A 22,004-nucleotide genomic window follows, 5' to 3' on the forward strand; every position below is an offset into this window, starting at 1 on the left:
CATTAATGTTGAAATCAGCCTCCTTCAACTGGAATCCTTCAGGCCTATTGGATTACATCTCCCATCATTCCACACCAGTCTGAGCACACTGAAGTGTTGGGATAGTAGCTCAGCATATCCGCAAAACTTCAGAATGGAGAAGGATGCATGGTTGAAACTTCCTCCTGGACTGAATAAGGCTGAGCCTGAAACATGTAAGTACCTGGTTTGCCATGCAGGGATCCAGAAACCATCCCATATTTGGAAGTCCAGCACAGCTGATGCCCCATAATAGGGAGGCCTAACAGGCTGTATGACTTGGAATTGAATAAAAAGTGGGGGAGGGATCTCGCACAATAGCATCTCTGTTGTTCTCACTTGTAGGTGATTGTGTGAGTTTCTGGCTGAAGTCAGAGGCAGAGAATTGCAGTGGGCACTCTTGTCTTCTAATGCATGGTTGGGGGAGACCATCATGAAGGAGGTGTTCCAGAGGTGGTATTCAGCAGGTTCTGACCAGTTCTGGAGAACCGATAGTGGAAATTTTGAGTAGTTTGGAAAACTGGTAAATACCACCTCTGACTGGCCCTATCCCCATCTATTCTCTGCCTCCCAAGTCCCAGCTGAATGGGAGGGAATGGGGATTTTGCAGTAACCTTCCCCTGGAGTAGGGAGGGAATTGAGATTTTACAGTATCCTTCCCCTGCCATGCCCACCAACCCATGCCCACAGAACCAATAGTAAACAATTTTGAATTTCCTCCACTGCGTTAATCTCTCACCATGGCCAAGTTGATCTTTGGACAACTCCTGTAGAAGATGTAGGGATATGTGAATAATAAGGACCAAACATGGTGCCATTTTTATTAGGTAGATATTGAGAATATCACATGATTCAACAGCTTTCTTCACCAAGTTATGTGACACAATAACAACCACATGAGAAAGAGATGACAGTTGGGGTTTCTCTCAACATGGCCAACCTGATAATTGGACAAGTCCTGAAGAAGCCGCAGGCAGGGGTGGGATTCTACCAGTTTGAACAGGTTTGGATGAACCGGTAGCTCCGAAGATCATCTGGTTTGCTGATCGCACTGGTTTGCTCCCAGCTGATCTTTGGAGCTCCCATAAGCAAATGGGCCCGCCCCCCCGCCCCTATGCCTTACCTACTTTATCTTCTCAGCTGAATTGCACGGCAGAATGGATTCCTGCACCTCAACTATTTTCCTTCCCAAGCAGTAATCTGGTTGTGAAACCAGTAGGATCCCACCCCGGTAGGGATATGTAAATAAATAAGAACCAAATATGGTGCCTCCTTTACTAGGTAGAATATTGAGAGCATCACAACATGATCCAACGCCTTTCTGCATCAAGTTATGTGACACAATAACAGCCACATCAGAAAGAGGTGACAGTTTAGTCCAGGGAGGAGGAATTGACTGAAACGTTAACACAAATAATAGAACGTGAGATGCGAAATTTATTTGCCTCAGCCAAGGTAAGTTTTCTTGCTTATATTTGGCTTCTGTTAAAGGTAGCATATGTTAGAAGGCCCCAGGCTAGACAGTCCCTTGTCACAGGTTCCAAATGCAAAGAATCCAGAGTTGGTGTAATAGGAGCAGGGTTGCCCAAGGCAGTGGAGTGAGTAAACACTTTGGTATGTCCTAAAGACATGGCCTCTCTCAGAGGAGCCCTCATCACACAGGAGGCATTCCAGCAGCTGTCTCTTGATGGGCTTCCGAGTCACAACACGACTAAGGTGGAATAAACAAGCATGTGTGAATGAATAAGGAGGTTGAGGAAAATAATCCTAAACTCCCACCTCCTTCATTAAACTTTTAAATTTAAAATTGACTAAAATCCTTCATTCAACATTAAACAGATTAATTATTGATAACAAAGCCAAAATAATTGCTCCTCAGAAATCACCACATGGATATTTTATATAATTTGATTCCCAATATGTCACCTTCCATTGTGAATTCTTTTTCTCAGTATGAAATGTTTCAGAGCAGCAATACTTCATATCAGCTGCAGCTCACACTGATCTGCTGGAAAAGCTCAACTGCTTTCCTTCAGCCTTGAAAGAAAGAAGCGATCAGAGAAACAAAGAAGGTAAGAAAGAGAATGGGTGACCTCTTCAGACTCCACTCCCTGATGGCTTCACCCCTACTCCAAACATGAAACTCAGCACAGTCCACCTATCCCATTACTGCAACCTTGTGCAGCTTGGCATCTTCTTGATCTCTTCAACTGCAACTCCCATTATGCCTGAACCAAAATCTATTCTCCAGAATAAATTCTATGTTATTAAAAGGGGGGGAAATCAGTTTAATTAGTGATGTTTTTAGAGGAATGCAGCCCAGAGTCACGTTGTTTTAAATTGGATAGCCTTCTAGCTCTTTAAAATAAACAAGTAAGTAAGCAAGCAAGCAAATAAGATGTCCTAAGCTGGTTGAAGCTTATAATTCAGGAAAACATCTTTAGAAAAAAGAATGTCAAAAGAACCAGGTTTTTTTTTGTGGTATTGAATTCACGCATTGCTCTAACCGGTGGGTTTTTTTTAAGCATGGTTGCTTGAACAAGCCACAATGGCTAGAATAGATTCACAGAAGGCACTATACTATAAAACTTCAGTTAGCAACCACAGTATCTGGGTTCACATGGGACATTAAGCTATAAAGGGATTTTCTTGGCTTTCTCTTGTTGACTTCAACTTAAACGAGAAGTTGTACTGCTCAGATTTCTTCATCTTTACCACATTTGAACAATTTGATTTTCTTTGCCATGTGTTGCTTGTGCCTTCTTGTGATCCCATACTTGGAGGGAGGGAAGATGACTTGATGTTCGGCAGAACACAGGGACATCCTGAAGAGAGACTGAACTAACACTGGTTTCTTTAAATTAAATCTATGATTTAATATGTCCCAGTTCTGAAACAGTCCTTGCATTTTGATTAATGAAACGACGACTCTGCAAATTTGAAGTGTGTTTAAACATTTCAATTACTGTGCAGCAAATGATGCTAAATACTATTTTTTATTAGGCAAGAAGGGGTTATGTAACACATAACTTCTGATAAAAGTAGCACGGAGCTATTACTGCGGTTTAACCCTCTTAAAATACAATTTCTTTTGATCATTTATTAAATTATATAATAATAATAATAATAATAATAATGTATCCCTTGATAAGTTATATATTATGAAATGAAATTAGTATATCCAGGAGTTGATGTGTAGATAAGTAAAGCAGAGAAGTCTAAACCACTAATCATTTGTCTGTAAGATGAATTTTGAAACCTTTTCTTTAACTTTTATAATAAATTCAATTTTATCATGAGAGGGTCATCTTAGATTTGCCAAATAAATAATAATAAAGACTGAACTATTTTTATCTGTTTGACTGCTATTTCCAGTTTAAAATCTTGCACTACTTTACAAGAGTTTACAATTGTAATTAAATAAACTGTAGTTAAAACAAGTATAAAACCGCCCATTAAAACAATAATGGAGGACAAAAGTGGCAATTTTTTATAAATGTATAAATTTAATTTAATGTATAATTTTTTCTATTTTTTCTGAATTTTTTAAATAATAGCATTCTATAAACAAAATGTATTAATACCTTTTCAAATTGTTTAAAATGTACATATATACAAAAAAGCCAATTAAAAATAAAAATCTTAAAAGGAACAATTTTAATAAAACAACTCTAGTTTACCAGAATACAAACGTCATGTTATGCTGCCCAATCCACACCCCATCAAACTGGGATTAAGAGTAAAAAGAACGAAAACTATGATTGTCCAATATTGCTGCAACCAGAGTTTTCCAGAAGGGGAGATGGAATACCACGTCTTTAAAAGTTCTATTATTTTTACAATAATAAAGCATTTATTCTGCTTGGATCGTTTGTATATCCCCTCCTGGAAGACATTATCCAACCAGGTAAACAGTGATGTAATATACAGTTGGCTACACCCACAGCACTGAAGACGTTATCCACTTCCTTAGATTTAACCAGAGGTGGGTTTCTGCGAATCAGGCTCCACCCACCACCTGGAGGAGAGGGCATGAGCAAACCGGTAGTTAGAAAAATGGAAACCTGCCACTGCATTTAACGGGTTCAAACTCTTCTCATGTAACTCCATTAATCCCAGTCCAAGAATTTTGCACAGCTGAAATCTAACTCAGACAATTTCATCCAAAGGATGGCTAGAATAGTCTTCACCATGGTCTTGTAGACGTTTGTAGTTTCTTCCTTTCCTGGAAAGATGCCACCTGGGCTTTCAATACACTCACATCTGCCATCCCTGAGCAAAAGCAGTGAGTGGAATGGCTAGAGTTGATTTCAGAGACCTTTGATATCAGCTGTGTGTTGAGCCAAGATAGGAATTTTTTGAAGGATTACTTTGTAGCGAGAAAAATAGCAAAACATAATTATTTTCCAACTGTTATTGCATCTGCAGAGAGCTTACTTTGAAGGAGTTCATAATGGTTATGACTCATGGTGATGATGTTGGGTTTCCTCAAGATCAGAGAAATCTTGGAATTGGAAGAGAAAGAACAATCAAGTCAACTCATTTAAGCTTTGGAACATATTTCAAGTCATACCACAATAATTTAAGTATAGTAAGTCAGTCAACTGCCCCAATTGTCTTTCAGAAAGAGCATTCCATGCTGTTGTAAAACCAGGAACCATGGAAGTAATATTTATAAGAAATAAATTCAAATAAACTATTGCTGTTAGATACATTCAACATTTAATTGCAAAAGGAAAAGATTGGTGTACTTAAGTTTCCTTTTCTATACTTCTTAAGAAACAAAGTCATGGGTGACAATAAAATCAGGAAATTGTTTTTGTTAAAATAGCAGTATTGTGACACAAACTCTCCTCCTTTTCAACATGTGGGTAGTGTCATAATGAACATATATAGGGGCGGGACTTATGTCATGTTAATGTGATTTTTCATCAGATGGATCAGTTAGAGCAGAATAGATCATCAAACAATTTTTCATTATCCTCAATCTATCAGTTTATTAGCTTTAAAATGGCACCTTCAGTATGTCTCATACAAACAGAATAACGTGGCCATCACACAGGAATTGGAGGGGAGGCAGTTTACTCGTTGAAATAAGTCAGCCCTTTTTATTGCTCACTTTTACATTTTGATATATTTTTAAGAGTTTCTGCCTTTTAATATAGATGGTATCTACCACATCAGCAAGTTCAGAATTGAACTGATATAGTTTGGGGAACGTTTATGCCTTCTTTCAAAAGATAACAGGCTGCAATTTTGTATGATTTTTGATGCATTATAGTTACATACTTCCTTCTGTTCCCTGTGCATGGATAGTTAAGTCATAATAAACCTAGAGCAATGTGGGAGCAGGCTGAATGTCACTCAAGAGGTGATCTGAATGCATAGCCTCCTGATCTAGAATAAAGGACCATCGCTAATAATTACATACTGATTGTGGGCTGTTTAGCTATTAAAAGCATCAAAAGGTGTATCACGGGGATCTAGAGATCTCCCAAAGACCTCTTAGAGATCCACCAATTCAGAACTATTTGCCAGCCTATGTTGAAAAATAAAACAATATAAAAATCTCATCAAACACCTGTGAGAAACTTTAGTGGTAGCGAAAGTATCAATTTTAATTTTCAATAGGATAAATATTGATAAATATAACCCACATAAGCAAAAGCACTTTTAAGGTTCTCCATGATTTCTAAAGGCAGGAAGGAATGCTGAGACCAAACAAATTTAACACTGATGTGGGTCACAGATATCAACAGCCTGTATAAGCAGATACAGCAAAAGACTTGCTTTCCCTCAATAATGTCTATGATGGAGTGACTAATAGGCCACTACAGAGCCCTATTCTTTATAAAGCTAACACTGCTTACACTGCAATTTTCGATCCATTATAACAATTGGGAGATAATTGCATGTTCAGTTGTTGGAAAATAGTCACTGGTCTGGATACTCTTTCAATCAATAGAGTATTTATATATGAATCCAACTTACCTGTTTTGTTCAGTGTTAAGCTTTTTTCCTCAGTAGATGTTGAATGTTTAACTTCACATCGTATTGTCTTCCCAAAGCGCAGTTCTTTTGGATTTAAGTATATTTTACTAACAAAATAACATAAGTGATCTTTTCCAATCTCAATATTCCTGGGATTGATATTTTCAGGTATTTGTCTACAGCCTTGGTACCATCTGACTTGTATATCATGAGGAGCAAATTGTGATATAGAAATTTCAAGGAGGATATTCTGATGATCTTGGCTTGCCTTTATTTCAGTCAAAACAGGGTGTTGACTAAATGAGAAGAGGGGGGGGAAATGGAATAGACATAACTATGTAAATAATATGTTTCCAGACCTTAATGTCAGGCCCTTTTCTTTTGGATCTTTGGCCTACCACACTTTCTATTATTCTACTATGCATTTTCTATTGTGAGAAAATGGGACGGGGGATTGTAAGGAGTGAGATGATATGTAGCCATAACAAAATTCAGCTCTCTTAATCAATTGGAACATTGAGCAATTCTTTGCCTTGGACTCTGATTTACTTTGGATGCTATTTGAAACCCTGACACTTGATTTATTATGAATAATGCAAAAACAATGTTTAATACAAGAAAACACTGTAAGGATTGATCCTCTGGAATCTTGCATAATGGAACTATTGCATGACACCACTGCAGAAGACCAACTGGACAATTTTTACCAACTACAAGGTAAAGACAATTTCTGCACCATTTGCAACAAAACCCAATGAATTGTCAAAGAAGAAACTGGGATGATTATGAGCACCTCTGCTCCCAGATATGTTACATCTGGGCTGTGGCTTAATTCCTGGTATCCGTAGTACAAAGGACACAATAAGACAGACCACAGTGCTAGAGACAGAGAGATTTTCCTTTGAAGTAACTTTGAAGATATAACATAGGAAATGGGGATGTGATATACTCCTCACCTGTTAAATTCTATTACTTTTAATAAACCCTAAAAGAATAAACAGAACCCAACTTCAATTAACATCAGAAGACAACTAAATAAATAAAAATTGGTACGTACCTGGAAGTTTTAAATACACTTCTCTTGTAACAGGCTTTGTCAATTTTCGTGGTTCACCTTGAAACGAATAGTCTTATTACAAACTAAAGCAGTAGCTCTTAGTTCAAACACGGAAGTTAATTTGTAACAACCATAACAGGGCATGTCTAAATCCTCTGTGACCACACCGTTTGTTAGTGAATTATCTCCCAGGAGCCACTGTGTGCCAATTTTTTTAGGATTGAAATCTGTGACATCACAAGTTAAAGTTACACTTTGTCCATAATCTGCATCACTTGGTTCAATAACAATATTTGAAAGTTTGGGAAAATCTATAAAAGTGAGAAGACAGAAATCAACATTAGACAAGGAATCACTGTTAAATGCAAACAATACCCTAATATACAGAGCATCAGATGAGTTAAGTATAATTTTTAACATTATATTGTTACCACAAGAAAGGAGGAATCATTGTTCAATGAGAACTTGTGCTGTTGCAATAGATTAACAGCAATATTTCACATAGAGCAGTGGTCATACATGAAATCATCTCTCAATTGATTTAGGCAAGTAGCAATTATTTCTGTTTCCCTGCTTCTTGTGTACATGTTAGTCATGCAGTGTAGTATCAGTGCTTCTCACTATTTGGTTGTTTCCACCCATTAGTAGATGGCATGTTATTGTATACAGGTATGAACTTAGAAGTAAAATGTGTGTAACAATACTACAAACTTTATCTATTTATCTATCTATTTATCTATTTATCTATCTATTTACCATCTATCTATCTATCTATCTATCTATCTATCTATCTATCTATCATCATCATCATCTATCCTCTATCTATGGCTATGGTGGTGCAGTGGTTAGACTGCAGTACTGCAGGCTACTTCTGCTGACTGCCAGTAGTTTGGCAGTTGAAATCTCATCAAGCTCAAGGTTGACTCAGTCTTCCACCCTTCCAAGGTCGGTAAATGAGGAGCCAGGTTGTTGGTGGCTATATGCTGACTCTGTAAACCGCTTAGAGAGGGCTGTAAAGCACTATGAAGAGGTATAAAAGTACAAGTGCTATTGCTATCTATCTACCTTGACAACTGATTCCTATTTATTACAGTGCAGAGACGCAGGATGATGTGATCACATTTTGTGACCTTCTGACAAGTAAAGTTAATAGGGAATCCAGATAATCAGGTTACTACTTTAACAACTATCTATGGAGATTCTCAGTCATCCAGGTAATGGTTGCCCCAAAGGTGCTTTTTTCAAGAGGCAACTGGACTTTCTGGCTTTTCTTTGAAGACTTTAACCCCTCTTTCAAACCAGCGATCCCCTCTGTCCATGCATTTATGAAGTGGTTGTTTGTTGTACAAGTGGTTGTTGTTTTACATTGGGAAACAAAACAAACACTTCATAAATGCATTGCACAACATAGGAGAACAAACACATCAGGACTAGATTCAGCAGTCCATCTGCATTTAAAATACAGTGGCTACTCTTTTGAAGATAACAAAGTTCATATTTTGGACAAAGAGGATTGCCGGTTTGAAAGGTGGGTCAAAGAGGCCATCAATGTCAAAACTGAACAGAGGAGGAAGGGTACAACATCATCTATCTCCTATCTACAACAGAGGCCTTTCAACAGTTCCAAGAAGGCTCCACACACATTTGCACCACTCAGGTGACTCTGATGACACAGATAAACCTCCAGGTGACCTTAACAATCCCCTAAAAGAATGCAAATGACCAGCTGTCTGCAAGGAGTATAAATCCTTCCATTTCCCAGTATCCAGTCAGAGCTGAAGAAGCTTCTTGGATGAGAACTTAAATCTCTTCAAAAAAAAAAACTAGAAAGTCCAGTTGCATCTTGAAAAAAGCCCCACTGGACTGGTTGTATGGTGTGTCAATTTTAATATTGTATTTCTTATCTATAATTTTTAAATAAGCTTTTTTATCTTGCTTGTGAACCGCCCAGAGTCCCAATGGGATGTGGGCGGCATACAAATTTTATTAAACTCGAAACCTTTGGGACAGCCATGACCTGGATGACTGAGAATCTCCATAGACACTCCAAGGGACATAGATTTTTTATAGCAATGATAACAATCACCTTTCAGCATGACTTTATATCCCTTTCGTACAATTTTCTTGCAAGGTTTATTTCAACAAGAATTTTACTTCATGGTCTTCTGCGCTGGGTGTAAAGGTTATTTCACTTGTCCTGGAGTACAGCTTTGATATTCTGTCCAACTGCGGCTCCTCTGTTTTAATTGTAGCATCCAAGAGCTCTTCAAAGCCTTTTTCCAATAAATGTCACACTCAGGTGGATGGTATTTTGGTCAATGAGCAACTCAATGTGATGGGTTTCCCACACTCAGGTACAGGAGGCTTACATTCAATTTTGTAATCTTTGGAGAGGGGAATACAACAGCAAATGACAGAGTTAATATTCAATACAGAGCTGTGAAGTCAAATCACAAACTTCTCTTTCCACATTAGTGTTTAGCTTATGCAACTAAGTGCCAATGTCATCATCCAAACACAATAAAATGCCAAATGGATATAAATTAGAAATATGGTGAAAAAATGAAATAGAAAATGGCCTCAATGATAAAATAATATCAGATGAAGATTCTAATTTGGTGAGGAATTAGATTTTGGTTGCTATGGAACATTGCAGAAAGAGCACATGTACGCACTAAAAAAAAAGAGATCCTGTAATCTACACATAGATGCAACTAAAGTTATTAGTATATATTTGCCCATTTTGTACATCTGACTTCTAGCTATTTGGCAGTGGCAAGTGTTACATAAAACTACACCAAAAATCATCAAAGAGTAACCTACATAGTAATATCCCTTTCTACTTCAGAATAATATTGCATGAAAGAATTGAGTTGATTTCAAATAATAAGTTAAAGCCTCGCCCGAGAACATATACAGCTTCTCCATTACCATGTTGGTCCTTGTAATGGTTGATTCTAATCTGGATCTTTACGGCTTTCAGAAATCTATATCTTACCATGTATGGCATAGATTCTGCCAGGATGGTTTACACTGTGTCCAATGTTTTAATTTATGTTGAATAAAAAAACTGTTAATTAAAAAAAGAAATCTTAACATCTGCTCAATTGTATAGGAGGGAGGGAGGGAGGGAGGGAGGGAGGGAGGGAGGGAGGGAGGGAGGGAAGGAAGGAAGGAAGGAAGGAAGGAAGGAAGGAAGGAAGGAAGGAAGGAAGGAAGGAAGGAAGGGATTTTGTGACCTAAATACTCGATAGATGTAATTATTATACACCTATTGTAAGATGAATCTTATTGTGAGATGTATGGAATGTTATTCTGAGAAAGGAAAATTGAATTGAATTCACACCTTGTGGCAATTTGGGAAGAGAAGAATTGAAAGAGGGAGCAACAAGAGAAAAAGTAAGGAATCGTGACTATGATTACAACAGAGGTAAAACTTTAGAAGTGTCAATTGTTAAAAGAGTGGAATTACATCAGGTTTTATTATTTATTTATTTTAATTTATTTTTTTTGCAAAAAGGACCTGCACTTTATTGGAATTACTCTGTGACTTAGCCCTTAAGATTTTTTCAAGCTGCAGATTGCTTGCAACGGACAGATGAAGTCCACGGAAAGGGATCATGCAGATTACTTTTATTCATCAAATCAACAACTCACATGAAGCGATTCTTCTGAGGTGCATATAATCTGTTCCCAATTCACATAGGTGAAACGAGGTCATTTTGTCCCCATATTGAGGAAGAAAAAATAGCTCCCTACAGTGCTGAAATTTTAAAAGCCCTGCTAGTCTGCACATAGCAGTTTTCCCTGCAGCCCATCAAAAGTCTGATCCAGTGGCCAATCAGAAACACAGACATAAAACTACATTTCCCAGAAAGCAATCCCTTAAGGGGATTCTTAATTCCTAAACTAACTATTTACTCTGACCAGTACAGAGTGAAACATACAATGTACAACATAGGATAATAAAATTGTAAGTTTCCTGTGCCACTTACCCATAGTGTTCATCTGCCATGCAGATTCTTTGTATGCTTTGATCCTTCAAGCTTAGCTCTGCAGACAAGCCTCTTTCCATAATCTTCCACTTGTGGGCAATAGTGGATCTTGCTGATACAAAAGTAAAGCCCATCAGTACCTTTTGTGTGTGGAGTTGAAAGGAACTGTCTAGAATTCCATCATCGTTATTCCAACAGACTTCAAGCGTTTCCGGAAAATAAGAATGAATTTTGCAACTAAGAGTGAGCGGTTCATTTGGTCTTGGAACATTTGTGGAACAATGAATTTTATGAAGCACTGGTAAGGCTAGGAAGAAAATCAAAAAAGTTTCAATTCAAGCAGCAAAATATGATGTTCAGAGATATGCCCAGATAATAGTGAATCACCTTCAAAGCCAATGCATGAGTCTTCCAAATCTTTGATGACATCTCTTACTATTTTTCCTTGCCCACTATTTCATAGCTGTTTATTTACACAAAGCAAGGGAGGACCAAGCCAAACCCATCTGGTAAGAAACCCTGACTGCAGAAAAATCAGTATCTCTGGGAGTTGAAAGGTCAAAAGTGTTTTGTTGGATACATCATCCCTGGACCACAAAATTGTGTCCTTTATGGTGCGGAATAGAAGGATCAATTAGTGTCCTAGTTTCCATTTGTGTTGGGCTGCCATATATACTTAAAAGGGTTAAACCTCCTCCTTTGGACTATCCATGCTAAATACCACAGTGGTGTTTCCACTAGAAAGTTCTGTTCTTCTCTACACACATATGGGTAGATACACAGATAATGTAATTTTTGTATGTGTGTCATTTGAGTTTCTCTCTCTTTACTTTTATCCGCCTTTATCCTGTTTTGCCAGTTAAACTATTTTAGTCTTGGCAGATGTTTCACAAATAAACAGCAACCCTTTTTTTGCTAGCTGAAATGAGTAATGTATATGCAGCTCGATCTGAATAAAGGGATATGACTGGGATGTACTGTGTGCAAAGTAAACTGAAAATTACCCACAGTAATTTTCCAACAAACCTCAGAAGAATTGTGGGAAATATCTCTGATCTAGATCTCTATCAGTATTCAGATCTGATACTGGTACTAGAACTTCATGTGATTTGATTCTATATCTCTATTAATGCAATCCTAGGTTGCATTAACAGAGGGATAGAATTCAGATCATGTGAAATTCTTGTACTGCTTTATAAAGCCTTAGTAAGACCACACTTGGCATCCAGTTCTGGTCACTACAATACAAAAAAGATGTTGAGACTCTGGAAAGAGTTCAGAGAAGAGCAACAAAAATCATTATAGCAATAGCAATAGCAGTTAAACTTATATACCGCTTCATAGGGCTTTGAGCCCTCTAAGCGGTTTACAGAATCAGCATATCGCCCCCACAGTCTGGGTCCGCATTTCACCCACCTCGGAAGGATGGAAGGCTGAGTCAACCTTGAGCTGGTGAGATTAGAACCGCTGAACTGCAGATAACAGTCAGCTGAAGTGGCCTGCAATACTGCACCCTAACCATTGCGCCACCTCGGCTCTTATGGGCTGGCTAAAATATACAAAGCTAAAACATACAAGAATTGGGTAAATCTAATGAAAAGAAGGACTAGGAGGAAGATTATAGCATTGTTCCAATATTTGTGGGGCTCCTACAAAATTGAGGGGGTCAAACTATTTCCAAAGTACCAAAAGGCAAGAGAAGAACCAATGATTGGAAACTAACCAAGGAGAGAAGCAACCTTGAACTAAGGAGAAACTTCCTACAGTGAAAGCAATTAACCAATGGAATAGCATGCCTTTCAAGGGGAGACTGAACAAGCATTTGTCTGAATATAGGGTTCCTGCCTGAGCAGGGAGCTAGACTATAAGACCACTGAAATCTCTTCCAACTCTATTATTCTATGTTCTATCTCGATAGATGTGAGTGCATTACCGAATATTTATTTATTTGTTTGTTTGTTTGTTTGTCAAACATGTACAAGATAGCAGATATAAGTATGAACATGGATATGAATGAAGAAAATGAATACAAATAGATGGGGACAGTAGGACAGGGACGGTACGCATGCTGGTGTGCTTATGCACGCCCCCTTTAAGGACCTTTTAGGAATGGGGTGAGGTGCACAGTATACAGTTTAAGGTTGAAGCTGTGAAGGTTGAGGACGCTTAGGAAATGACACTTAGGAAAATCCTGTGAATAATGGTGTGGAAACATTTTAAACAATCCAAAATTATATTTGCAAAAACAAAAATAATACATCTGTAGGAAAACCCTACAGATGAAAAGAAGAATAGCTCAGTGTCATCAAAAAATTATTTCCAATGAAGGCGAATTTTAGCTAGGGAAATGAAAAGATATGGATTCAGCTGCACTTCAGCTGGTGAAATGATAAACAGTATGGACAAAAAAATTACATCTATAAAGAGCGTGATATGGAATAGCATCTTCTTTACAAATCTAAAAGATACATTATAAGGTAGGAAATTACATTTCCTTTGCAGCAGTGGTGGGTTCCTACCAGTTCGGCTGAACCAGTAGTGGTTTGGCAGCCTGCCACACCGCAAACTAGTTCCCGGTCTCTTCTCCCTTCGTCAGCATGTTTCTGTGCATGTGCAACAGTTTTCAGTAAACTGCGCATGTGCAGCAATGTGTGGCTGAATATTTTTCAACTTCCTTGTCCAGCCAACACCCTGGAATTCCTAAGTAGTTCTGAATTCAAGACGTTCTGAGGAATTTTAAAAGTGGTCATGAATATCAGATGCAACACATAGTCATAAATACTGAGATACAAGAAATGATCTTTCCAGCCCGTCAAAAAATAAATAAACAATATCCTATCACAATTCATATTCAATGCGTGGATTGTAGTCTAAGATATCTGCTGGGACCATGGCTGGACCAAAATTAGCTAAGCCTCCTCTATTTTCATACATTTTGAAACTTAGCAGTTCTCTTATAAACCATAAAATAGCTTTAAAATTTCAACATCATTTAGTATCCTGCCATAATCCTCACTTACCTATGACTTTAAATGATTTGGTTTTAGTACACAATCCATGCTGAAAGCCCTCATGTTTAACTTCTAATAAAAGTTCAAATTTCTCCAGCTTCTGTACATCTGGATTCAGGCAGATTTTCCACTGGAAGTCATAATAGTTTTTTGGTTTGATTTCAACTCTGGATGAGCTTTAAACATGTCCTCCGAGTTCCCAAGGAGAGGAGAATTTTCATCGTCTTCCGTAGGTTCTTCAACTGAGGTTGTATGCCAAGAGGCTATTTTCTGTTTGTTTTCTGAGGTTCAGTCACTAAGAAGAGGTCTACCTGCAAAGGCTTGGGTCGAAAGTGTGAAATCAAGCATTGCAACTGTGTTTTCTTCCAAATGCTTCAGTTCCTCCACTTCCAACCATTTCAAGATGGTGCATCTATTAAAAAAAAAGGGGGAAATGGAAACTCTGTTGCTTGAAAGGTTGCGCAATATTGAGGATTATACTTTCAACATTGTACAAGCATTCTATCTTAAAAACAGTTATGCGTATCTACTCAGTTATATATATATATATATATATATATAAATTTATGCTGATAAATAAATAAAGGGGAGACTTTATTATTTATCAGCATAAATATAACAATGTAACAAAAAGCAACAGTAAAAATACTGGGTTTCTGTCTGGATGTCTCTTGTGACGAGCCGAAGGACAGAGATGGAAGTGTGACCTCCCTCCCATATTTGGGCATACCAGGGGTTGTGGACTTATATGTATGCTGTATGTATGTATGTATGATGTATGTATGGGAGAGAGAGAGAGAGAGAGAGACGAGAGAGAGAGAGAGAGAGAGATATGCCTTAATATATATATATATATATATATATAACATGGGAGGGAGGGAGCAGAGAGGAGGTGAGTTCACATGAATGACCAGACCAGTAAATTTACTCATCTGCCAAAATTTACTATTTTTGTATACTGGTGTATGCCCAGATACTAGAGTCTTGTTCCAGCTGATAATTGGATTTCTTTTAGTTTAGTTTCTTTAGTTTCTTCAGTTTAACGCTCTTTCCGGAAAATGATGTCTAAAAGGATTATATAGGAAATCCTTATTTAGTGATCGCCCTGTTTAGTGATCAGTTACAATTACAATGCTAATAAGAAAATAATGTTGTAACCAGTTCTTCACAGGTCTATAAAGCAAAAGGAAGGATGAAGTAAGATCAAATGCCATTTTACTTAGCGAGTACTTCACTTAATGGCTGAGTTTCCCACCCAATTGTGATCATTCAATACGGATTGCCTGTAATTTAATAGGTGCAACATAATTGTTTATATTTAATCTATTTTCCATTTTCCCCTGTTGGTCTTTCCTTCTGCGTGGCTGTTCTCTGAGAGTTTTCCAGTAATTATATTTAAAATTAACTTTCACAAATATAAACTTTGGCTGCAATTTTATAGACAAATGTTGGTATTGATAAGACATATTTAGAATGACTTACGTTTCTTTAAAAAGACAATGTACAGCAGCAATCCAACTAGAAGAAAAGAAATCAGAAAACATAAAACCAGCCCAATTGTTAATGGAGTAGTCGAATAAGGTTCTGTAGAAAGACAATAAAAAATAAATTATGTTATTTCTGATATACTCAAAATATTTATTGCTCTTGGTGCTTTTGATAAGTAAGCATTTTACATGTAATTACATAATAAGAAACAAACAATGCTGATACAGGGTATTCTGTCATAAGCAAAACATTAAGTCAGGGGTGTCAAACTCAGGGCCCGAGGGCCGGATCCAGCCTGGGGTGCTTAGATCTGGCCCGGGCCGCCTGGAAACAATGAAGGACGGCCCACAGTGCCTCTGCCAGCAAAAATAGATGACCCTGCTAAGTCCTCAATTTGCGACCGGCCGCAAGTCCTCAACTTACTATTGACAGCCAGAAACAGCCCATCCGTGCCTGATTGGCTGAGTCATGGCTGTCTGAGCATGGGCTGCATAAGCATTCCTATTGGTCGCCCTGCTTGACAGCTCTAGTATAAATAGCTGTCAAGCAGGGTGAGGTGCTAAATCGCTGTAGTTATGTTTCTGTTCTACCAAATAAAATAGCTGTTCTTACCTCAGCCACCTCACACCTCTTCAATTGTTATCGAACTTAAAGACCCCACAGGCCGGGGCCCGAGCTCCATTTTCGCTGGCTGTAGGTTCCAGGAGGCCATCACAGCTGAAAATAGAGCTCAGGAACCCATTTTCACTGGCAGAGTGCTCAGACCACCACAGGTGTCCCTGATATGAGTGATGTTGAGTTGGCCACACCCACCCAGCCCCCTGAGTTAAACACAACCCTGATGTGGCCCTCAATGAAATCAAGTTTGACACCCCTATGAGAAGCAAGAGAGCTATTAAATTTTTCATAGTGAGTACCTGTTACTGTTAAAGTTACATTGTAGACTGGAAATCTGGCAAATGACTTATGCTGCACATACAACTATAGATGTTTCCTTGGTCTTGTGAAGATGGTTGAAGTCTCAGTTTACTGGTGGTGTTGTAAGTGCCATCACCATTTCTCACAGATGTTCCCATGAAAATATCATCTACAGGTATATCTTTATCCAACGTGTGCTTAGAATGCTTTTGCCAAAGAATGACAATGGAATCAGGATAGAATTTATTCACTCTACATCTCAGTGTCTTTACATTTCCGTTTTCAATTTCAAGTTCCTTGGGAGACAGTTGGACAGTTGGTTCAACTATATTGCATTTGAATAAAAATAGAATTGGTTATTGATTTTTACATATGTTGTATTTTATTTTGCCTTTCAGCCTCCCAAACAGCATTTGTATTTAACATTCAATTGAAATAACACCTAAAGGAAAAGGGAAAAAAAACACTACAGATTTTCCAAAGACATGAAAAAGAAAAAAGAAAGAAAGAAAGAAGGGAGGGAGGGAGGGAGGGAGGGAGGGAGGGAGGGAGGAGGAAGGAAGGAAGGAAGGAAGGAAAGGCAAAGTATGAATCAGTGTAAGCATGTGGTAGAAACAAGATTATTTTGAAAAGATAGAACAATATGGAGAGACATAATGAATGGCATAGGTATAAATTAGTTTTAACCATATTATTCTTTTTTATTTTCATTCATTTACAGTAATTTCTTTTGCATGTTTTTTTTTTTTCTGTACTTTGCACAGTGTTACTTATCCCAAGGAGAGCAGCACGATGAAAGTCCTGTTGCTCAGTGGTCCAAAGTCCTCTTTTCTGATGAGAGCAACTTTTGCAACATTGGAAACCAAGGATCCAGAGTATGGAGGAAGAATGAAGAGGCCAATCAAGCACAGTAATCCCACGGTCATTGAACCAGGTTTTGGTGCTTTTGGCAAAAGTTGCTCTCATCAGAAAAAAGGACTTTGGACCACTGAACAACAGGACTTTGGACCACTGTGCTTCATTAAGACCAGGGGTCAACGCAGCCGTCTGCCAGGAAATTTTGGAGCACTTCATGCTTCTTCCCCAGACGACTTTATGGGGATGCTGACTTCATTTTCCACCTGCCCATGCCAAAAGCACCAAAACCTGGTTCAATGACTGTGGGATTATTGTGCTTGATTGGCTAGCAAACTCGCCTGACCTGAACCCCATAAAGAATCTATGGGGCATTGCCAAGAGAAAGATGAGAGACATGAGACTGAACAATGCAGAAGAGCTGAAGGCTGCTATTGAAGCATCCTGGTCTTCCATAACACCTCAGCAGTGCCACAGGCTGATAGCTTCCATGCCACGCTGCATTGAGGCAGTAATTGCTGCAAAAGGGGCCCAAACCAAGTACTGCGTACATATGCATGCTTATACTTTTCAGAGGTCCGATATTGTTCTATGTACAATCCTTGTTTTAATGATTGCATGTAATATTCTAAATTTCTGAGATGGTGGATTTGGGGTTTCCATGAGCTGTACGCTATAATCATCACAATTATGACAAATCACAGCGTGAACTATCTTGCTTTGCATGTAATGAGTCTTATCTCATATATTAGTTTCACCTTTTAAGTTCCATAACTGAAATAAATGAACTTTTGCACAATATTCTAATTTTTTGAGTTTCACCTGTATAAGTAGAATCTCTTTCTCTCTCTTTAACATGTTAATTTCCAGATTCCTACAGCTTTTGTTCAGAAGTAGGTCCCTAGTGTTATGTTACTCCAGCCTGTTTTGCCATTTCATTGTTACATCATTCAAATCCCACCAAATATTTTTAATTGTTGTGTTGTTTTTCATGTGCCATTATACCTAACTCTTTAGGTAGATAATAGCAGAACAGTGACAGAGAAGACCAACCAGGGTCCAATGAAGATGGAAGAAGATATGCCTAGGTTACCTTAAAACAGCTAATAAATATCTTCGATTCTCACTGATCACCAACTTTCAGCTTGAAGAAAAATTCTTTTTAAACACCTGTAAGGCTAAGAACTACCTACATGTGTCTCATTCTTTGGCTAAAGACGATATCATGGAGGCATGACATAGAAAATATATTTGTTTAATTCAATTGCATTGCCTTACTGCAACTAATTAGTTCCCTAATAACAAGAGTTATCAAGTCATCTTTATGTTGTCGTTAAATAAAATGAGAAAAGTGAACAAGAATGGACAATGTTGAGTCTTGGCAATTGCCAGGAGAAATCCACCATTTTCTTGGCAAGCTTTCAGAATGGTTTGCCATTGCTTCCTTCCTAGGGCTGAGAGTGACTGGTCCATCTGGCTTTGTGCCTAAAGCAGGACTAGAAGTCACAGTCTCCTGGTTTCTAGCCTGATGCTTTAACCATTACATCACAGGGATTCTTGAGACAAAATAAAATGAAGAAATGGGGAGGGACTTTTTTTGTTTTCTACCTCCCTGTTTTCAGGGTTCCCCTTTCTTACAAGGATCTAGTTGGAGGGGCCTTCTTCATAAGAGGAAGAGATTTGGAATACAATCTTACAACTGGTATTCATCTTAATACAGTTTAAGAATTCCAAAAGAATAAGTTTGCTCTCTGGAAAGGTATACCTCAAACGTCACTTACCAACTAGATCTAAAGTGGTGGCTCCTTCAGCTTTAACAGAGGCAGCAATCACGACACATATATTTGCCCTCTTCGTGAAGTTGTATTTGTGGAAGGAAAAGGGAAGCATCTCCATTTTTTAATTGAATTATATCCAGTCTTGAACCATTTCTATTTGAAGATTGTTTTCCAGCAACAACTGAATAAAGTTCTACTTTATTCCCTTCAGATGTCTCCAAATACCAGATGAATATTGTTATTTTGATATCCAGTTCTGGGGGAGGGTAGTCAGAGATTTTACACGGAAGTGTCACATTTGTACCCAAGATTGCTGTCTTCTGAGTTGGCATGCTTACTTTCAAGGCTTCTTCACAAAAAAATGAAAAAAATGGATTATTATGATTAATTGTACCTTCTTCCCTTCTTCCCTCCCTCCCAGTTCTCACATTTCATAAAGAGTATTGCAAAATAGCAGTGGTGGAATGGCAAAGCAATTAGAGTCATAAAGACTAAGTGGAACATTGACTACTTTTGGAGTAAGCCAGAACTTGGCAAGAGTTACACAATCCAGATGAGACAATTGTGACTGCATAATTACAAGTAAATTACTACAAGGGATAGTTTTTCCTTAGCTAATTACAGTTCAGTTGTGATCCAGCTAGAATATTTCAATAAGATGTCAATTGCCATTGTGCAATAGAGACACAGAAACTCCAATCTGGAGCACCCAGTTCAGGTTTAATAGAATGTCTGAACACAGCCCCTGTGTTCAGAGTCAGAGGCCAGATGGAGCAACTTATAAATTTAAACCAATAATCAGCAGTTTGTAACATTTCATTTGCAGCCTGTAAATTATAATACTCATTTGACTAATCCTTTCCCCTTGTAAAAGGTACACCTGTAAATTAATTTCACTATGATGAACGAATGTGTTTTTGTTTAGATGAGCATAACTGAGGTTGTAAATCACGGCTTACGGTTCAGGGTAGACCAGGTTATTGACAGTTTAAACAAGGAGTTAATATAAATAACAGCTCAACAATAATAGCATTAGCGAGTTGCGGTCTTTTCAAATTCATACACAGATCCAGAGCGCGGAGTTTAACGAGTAAGGGGCTCGTTCCTGTGCGGAACGAATTATGGACTTTACTTTTGCTCCGGTCATTTTGCAAAACGCGTCTGCGCTGTCGAGGGCGCTCGTCGGAGGAGCGAGGGCAAGTGGCTGTCGCTTCCAATGACCGATCTCCGACTTAAAGTTGTGTCCACCTTCCTTGCGCGGTCGGTCCCGTTCCTCCTCAAAGGAGCCCCCAGACCCCCTCCAAGTCTCAACATTTCTCACACTCGACAACTTCTATTGCATTTGCCCTTGAGGGGCCCTCGCCTCGCAGCCACTCAAAACAGCAAGAACGTAGCAAAGCATTTCCGCCATCCTCGCCCTGCCACCTGCGTCCCGCCACCTTGGATGTATAGCAGCGTATCTGTACAGTATATAAATAGAGAGAGAGAGAGAATGTAATGTATAGCAGGCGCGGGTCTTCATTTTTGCTTCCTTACCTGCCGACCCAGGAACAAAGCTGAGACACGCCCAGAGGCTAAAGAAAAAGTAAAGTCGCCTTCGAACGGAGTTTGATTCCTGGAAATTTATGTAGACATCCAGGCAGTTTTCTCAGTCGGAGACCAAAGTGAGTCGCCATTGCCCCCTTTCCTTTTGATTTCTCAATCTGGACCAGAGTTTTCAGATAATCGCGCTTTAAAGAGTAACCAGAAACGACCCTACGCAGCTCTTTAGATCTCTGCCTGAACGACGAACTAACACATTCTCTCCCTCTCTCTTTTAACCTAAGTGGCAGGACGATGATCTTTGTCCGGACTTTCGTTTTCACTTCTGATCTTCCACTGATTTTCTGTTGCTGAAAAACTTGGAAAGAAAATAGTTACGGACGTCATTTAAGAGGTCGCATGCTCAGGCACCTGCTTAGTAAGAGAGAACCAATAGTACACACCCAGATTCTGAAGTTTTTAGTTCTCCTTTAAGTGGAAGACTGCTAACACTGACGCCTCCTTAATTTTTAAAAAAGCAACTTGCATTTAATTAGATTTCAAAACATTTAATGTACTGAAATTTCCTGTCAGTGAAAACAAGAAATCAGTGTAACCTAAGGTGACCAGATTTTCAGATTGGTAAAGAGGGACACCTTTGAGGGGGGGGGGGGGGCGGCTTGATTAAAAATGTTATACCGAGCAACAAACATTTTCATACAACGCAAAAATAGTATTGTAATGTTTTTTTTATTTCAACATAACTACAATTTACAAATAAAATTGTAACTGTTGCCAAACATCAAAATTTTGATCATGTGACCATGAGGATGCTGCAACGGTCGCTAAGTGTGAAAATGGTCGCTAAGTGTGAAAATGGTCATCAGTCACTTTTTTCAATGCCATTGTAACTTTGGTCACTAAGCCCATTATACCACCTTTCTTGCCACAGTTCTTAAGTGAATAAATGCAGTGATAAGTTAGTAACCTAAGTGAATCTGGTTTCCCCATTTGACTTTGTCAAAAGGTGATTATATGACCCCAGGACACTGAAATCATCATAAATACGAATCTGTTGCCAAACATCAAAATTTTGATCGCGTGACCATGAGGATGCTGTAACGGTCGCTAAGTGTGAAAATGGTCGCTAAGTGTGAAAAATGGTCATCAGTCACTTTTTTCAATGCCATTGTAACTTTGGTCACTATACCACCTTTCTTGCCACAGTTCAGTCTTAAGTGAAGATGTTATATCTTAAGTGAATCTTAAGTCTTAAGTGAAGATGTTATACAGTAGAACCTCTGGTCACGAACTCTTCTGACCAAAATATTCACATTCTCCCCACTGCTGATTTCCCCTTCTGCACCATTTT

The 22,004-nt window shown here is 38.4% G+C and overlaps 2 long non-coding RNA genes across 2 annotated transcripts; both read right to left on the bottom strand.

Annotated features, from left to right (window-relative positions):
- Positions 1-3,621: 3,621 nt before the first annotated feature.
- LOC116512209 lies at positions 3,622-14,405 on the bottom strand. The gene is made up of 6 exons (XR_004255849.1): positions 14,082-14,405; positions 11,062-11,368; positions 9,153-9,450; positions 7,067-7,377; positions 6,010-6,305; positions 3,622-4,522 (listed from the first exon to the last, which is right to left on the bottom strand). It is a non-coding gene; the product is annotated as an uncharacterized LOC116512209 (long non-coding RNA).
- Positions 14,406-16,561: 2,156 nt separating this feature from the next.
- Positions 16,562-20,738, bottom strand: LOC116512211. Its single transcript, XR_004255852.1, has 3 exons — positions 20,648-20,738; positions 19,115-19,460; positions 16,562-16,803 (listed from the first exon to the last, which is right to left on the bottom strand). It is a non-coding gene; the product is annotated as an uncharacterized LOC116512211 (long non-coding RNA).
- Between the last annotated feature and the right edge of the window lie 1,266 nt (positions 20,739-22,004).

The sequence above is a fragment of the Thamnophis elegans genome, chromosome 1 (genome assembly GCF_009769535.1).
Source record: "Thamnophis elegans isolate rThaEle1 chromosome 1, rThaEle1.pri, whole genome shotgun sequence".
Lineage (NCBI taxonomy): Eukaryota > Metazoa > Chordata > Lepidosauria > Squamata > Colubridae > Thamnophis > Thamnophis elegans.